Source organism: Schistocerca cancellata, chromosome 12 (assembly GCF_023864275.1).
Source record: "Schistocerca cancellata isolate TAMUIC-IGC-003103 chromosome 12, iqSchCanc2.1, whole genome shotgun sequence".
Taxonomy (NCBI): Eukaryota; Metazoa; Arthropoda; class Insecta; order Orthoptera; family Acrididae; genus Schistocerca; species Schistocerca cancellata.
The window spans coordinates 51,931,159-51,936,645 of NC_064637.1; positions in this window are offsets into that span (position 1 = coordinate 51,931,159).

Sequence of the window (5,487 nt, forward strand, 5' to 3'; positions counted from 1 at the left end):
CCATCTTCACACATTCAACGATTCAGTGTCGCGTTGCGCGTCGAGCGAGCAGGTCGCCGTTAACTTCCGCCTGTGCCGCAGCGCCGCTTGTGTCGAAGCTACTCAGTCTTGTTGGTGTATCAGCCGGAGTCACGTCGTAGTTGCGTAGCGGAGTTTGTTGTCGTTCTCCTCTTGGCGGCGGTGTTTTCTGCCCGCGCCGTGCTATCTGTCGGGTCTCTTAACTCTGTTCCTCGTCGAGCTACTGTCCGTTTCGGTTTTGACCAGAGTACGCGTCGTGTTCAACCTGGCTCCTTACAAGGGAACCTCCCCATCGCACCCCTCTCAGTTTTAGTTGTTGTTGTTTTTGGGGAAGGAGACCAGACAGCGAGGTCATCGGTCTCATCGGATTAAGGAAGGATGGGGAAGGAATCGGCCGTGCCCTTTGAGAGGAACCATCCCGGCATTTGCCTGGAGTGATTTAGGGAAATCACGGAAAACCTAAATCAGGATGGCCCGACGCGGGATTGAACCGTCGTCCTCCCGAATGCGAGTCCAGTGTCTAACCACTGCGTCAGATTTAGTTATAAGTTGGCACAGTGGATAGGCCTTGAAAAACTGAACACAGATCGATCGAGAAAACAGGAACGTGTGGAACTATGAAAAAATAAGCAAAATATACAAACTGAGTAGTTGATGCGCAAGATAATTAACATCAGGGACAGTGTGAGCTCAGGAGCGCCGTGGTCCCGTGGATAGTCTGAGCAACTGCGAACGAGAAGTCCCTGGTTCAAATCTTCCCTCAAGTAAAAAGTTTAATTTTTTATTTTCAGTTTATGTAACAAACTCTTATGTTTTCATCACTTTTTTGGGAGTGATTATCACATCCGCAAGAAAATCTAAATCGGGCAAGGTAGAAGAATCTTTTTACCCATTCGCCGAGTGTGCAAGTTAGGTGGGTCGACAACATATTCCTGTCATGTGACACACATGACGTCACCATTGTCGCATAGAATATATCAGACGTGTTTTCCTGTGGAGGAATCGGTTGACCTATGACCTTGCTATCAAATGTTTTCGGTTCCCATTGGAGAGGCACGTCCTTTCGTCTACTAATCGCACGGTTTTGCGGTGCGGTCGCAAAACACAGACACTAAACTTATTACAGTGAACAGAGACGTCAATGAACGAACGGACAGATCATAACTTTGCGAAAATAAAGAAAGTAAACTTTTCACTCGAATAAAGACTTGAACCAGTGACCTCTCGTTCCGCAGCTGCTCACGCTAATCACAGGACCACGGCAATCTTTAGCTCGCACTCTCCTTGATGTTGCCTATCTTGCGCATGGACTACTCAGTTTGTATATTTTGCTTATTTTTTCATAGTTCCACACAATTTCTTCCTGTTTTCTCGATCGATCTGTGTTCAGTTTTTCAAGGCCTACCCACTGTGCCAACTTATAACTAAATCTGAGACGGCTGCGATGGGGAGGTTCCCTTGTTAGAAATCCACGATTACTTGGCTGATGTTATCCGTGTTGCACCTGATCAGCTAGATACTGCTTACTTCGATTCTGATTTGTATGCGTTCTTTGTGAAGTTTTATGATCCCGTTCAACTAGAACGACTTCTCTCCCGGGTTGTTTACTCATCGCGATGGTTCCGTTAGTCGAGTCATCCTTGAATATTCGGCACTCGAATATAAATGGTTCCAATGGCTCTGAGCACTATGTGACTTAACTACTGAGCTCATCAGTCCCCTAGAACTTATAACTACTTAAACCTAACCAACCTAAGGACAAAACACACGTTCATGCCCGAGGCAGGATTCGAACCTACGACCGTAGCAACTCGAGTATACTCTGGTTAGAATTTATAACCTTCCTCCTGAAGTGGACGATTCATTCCTTAAAAGAGCGTTGCTTCCGTTAGGAGTCATACGGCATATCCCATGGGAACGCTGGACAGCACAACATCGCTTCCAGTGTTATAATGGTATCCGGACTGTGGGCATGCGCGTTAAAAAGAATATTCCTTCCCACCTAACTGATTATGGTTACCAGAGCCCGCATCTCGTGGTCGTGCGGTAGCGTTCTCGCTTCCCACGCCCGGGTTCCCGGGTTCGATTCCCGGCGGGGTCAGGGATTTTCTCTGCCTCGTGATGGCTGTGTGTTGTGTGCTGTCCTTAGGTTAGTTAGGTTTAAGTAGTTCTACGTTCTAGGGGACTGATGACCATAGATGTTAAGTCCCATAGTGCTCAGAGCCATTTAAACCATTTTGGTTACCAGATCCATGTTACGTATGCAGGGCAAGAAGGGACCTGTTTTCTCTCTAACGAAAGCGGTCATCTCAGACCTGACTGCCCGCACCGTACTACTGTTCTGACGTCGTCTTATCAAAAACGTCTTCCTTTAACGTTAGCAGACATAGTGACTTCGCAGTCAGCTGCCAGTCAGTCTCCAGCTTCAAGCGCTGTACGAGCTGCATTCAAGTTCTAAGGCCTCCGATTTTTCTTCTCCATACTGGAAAAAGAAACATGCCCATTGTTTTAAAATGAGGCCGCGTTCACAGTCAATACGCCCCAGAGATGGCAGCACCGTACGGCAGATGGAATTTTACCGCCAGTGGCGAGAGTGAGAACTGTTTTAAATAGTTAAAATGGCGACGTTTTCCTTACTTGAACAGCGTGCAATCATTCGTTTTCTGAATTTGCGTGGTGTGAAACCAATTGAAATTCATCGACAGTTGAAGGAGACATGTGGTGATGGAGTTGTGGATGTGTCGAAAATGCGTTCATGGGGGCAACAGTTTAATGAAGGCAGAACATCGTGTGACAACAAACCGAAACAACCTCGGGCTCGCACAAGCCGGTCTGACGACACGATCGAGAACCCAGAGAGAATTGTTTTGGGGGATCGCCGAATGACTGTTGAACAGATCACCTCCAGAGTTGGCATTTCTGTGGGTTCTGTGCACACAATCCTGCATGACGACCTGAAAATGCGAAAAGTGTCATCCAGGTGGGTGCCACGAATGCTGACAGACGACCACACGGCTGCCCGTGTGGCATGTTGCCAAGAAATGTTGACGCGCAACTACAGCACGAATGGGACTTTCTTTTCGTCGGTTGTGACAATGGATGAGACGTGGATGCCATGTTTCAATCCAGAAACAAAGCGCCAGTCAGCTCAATGGAAGCACACAGATTCACCGCCAGCAAAAAAATTTCGGGTAACCGCCAGTGCTGAAAAAATGGTGGTGTTCATGTTCTGGGACAGCGAGGGCGTAATCCTTACCCATTGCGTTCCAAAGGGCACTACGGTAACAGGTGCGTCCTACGAAAATGTTTTGAAGAACAAATTCCTTCCTGCACTGCAACAAAAACGTCCGGGAAGGGCTGCGCATGTGCTGTTTCACCCATCGAGCTAATGTTACGCAACAGTTTCTTCGTGATAACATCTTTGAAGTGATTCCTCATGCTTCCTACTCACCTGACCTGGCTCCTAGTGACTTTTGGCTTTTTCCAACAGTGAAAGACACTCTCCGTTGCCGCACATTCACCAGCCGTGCTGCTATTGCCTCAGCGATTTTCCAGTGGTCAAAACAGACTCCTAAAGAAGCCTTCGCCGCTGCCATGGAATCATGGCGTCAGCGTCGTGAAAAATGTGTACGTCTGCAGGGCGATTACGTCGAGGAGTAGCGCCAGTTTCATCGATTTCGGGTGAGTAGTTATTAGAAAAAAAATCGGGGGCCTTCGAACTTGAATGCACCTCGTAGGGGCAACATTACCCCATACTCCTCGCGAATTTCCACCGTTACCGGCGCGTACCAGTGCGGCCTCTGTCCACGAGGCGACGACGTCTCCTGCAGCGCACGTCAAACGCCGGCGTATTGAGGACGGTACAGATTTCGAGGACGCCCCAATCCAGGCTCGTTCTTCTGACACGGCGTTGACAGAGGATGCAGCTTCTGATGGTTATGTCTACTGACTTTACTTGTGATTATGGTATTACCAGAGATGATGTAACTGCTTCTATTGAAATGTGTGTTGTATCTGCGTCCCCCACTTCACCTGCAGACGCTACGATTCCCGTGAGTTCCGTTGTTCCCGCTGGGGCGTGGCCTGCTGGCCAGCCTTTACAGTGTTCCGGTGAATCATCACCCCTCCTCCACGCTGAGACGGTGGACCGAAGGGATTCTAAGGGTTGTCATCCCGATGATCAGGTGATGCAATGCGACACCGGCACTGTCTCTTCTGTACCTGATGTTGCTGGAAGTCGTTCTGAGTTCTGCTCCCCGATTTCCGATGAATGCCGTGGCGATGGCTCCTCTGTCAAATCGGAGCTGGACGTGCCTCCAACCCCTCCACATCAAGAGTGTATGTTTTCACGGAGTGGTGTGAAACAGCGTTTTCGACCTGCATGTGCAGCGGCGCGTCGTAAAGACAGAAAGGGGGTTCCCTCGGCTTCCGATGGGGAGGATTAGAATTATACCTTCTTTCCACCCCGGACGTTGAGGAGAGAAGGGAATGATGTGTGCATTTCCCTTAGTATTGTTTCATTGACCTTACATGCCCTGACGGATGCAGGCACATACATTTCTAACCCTCAATGATAATAGGATATGTTCCCAATTACGGCTTGTTGCATTGTTGTTGTTGTTACTGTCTTCAGTCCTGAGACTGGTCTGATGCAGCTCTCCATGCTACTCTATCCTGTGCAAGCTTCTTCATCTACCAGTACTTACTGCAACCTACATCCTTTTGAATCTGCTTAGTGTATTCATCTCTTGGTCTCCCTCTACGATTTTTTACCCTCCACGCTGCCCTCCAATGCTAAATTTGTGAGCCCTACCAACCGATCCCTTCTTCTAGTCAAGTTGTGCCACGAATTTCTCACCTTTCCAATTCTATTCAATACCTCCTCATTAGTTACGTGATCTACCCATCTAATCTTCAGCATTCTTCTGTAGCACCACATTTCAAAAGCTTCTATTCTCTTCTTGTCCAAACTATTTATCGGCCATGTTTCCCTTCCATACAGGGCTACACTCCATACAAATACTTTCAGAAACGACTTCCTGAAACTTATATCTATACTCGATGTTAACAAATATTTCTTCTTCAGAAACGCTTTCCTTGCCATTGCCAGTCTACATTTTATATCCTCTCTGCTTCGACCATCATCAGTTATTTTGCTCCCCAAATAGCAAAACTCCTTTACTACTCTAAATGTCTCATTTCCTATCTAATTCCCTCAGCATCACCTGACTTAATTCGACTACACTCCATTATCCTCGTTTTGCTTTTGTTGATGTTCATCTTATACACTCCTGGAAATTGAAATAAGAACACCGTGGATTCATTGTCCCAGGATGGGGAAACTTTATTGACATATTCCTGGGGTCAGATACATCACATGATCACACTGACAGAACCACAGGCACATAGACACAGGCTACAGAGCATGCACAATGTCGGCACTAGTACAGTGTATATCCACCTTTCGCA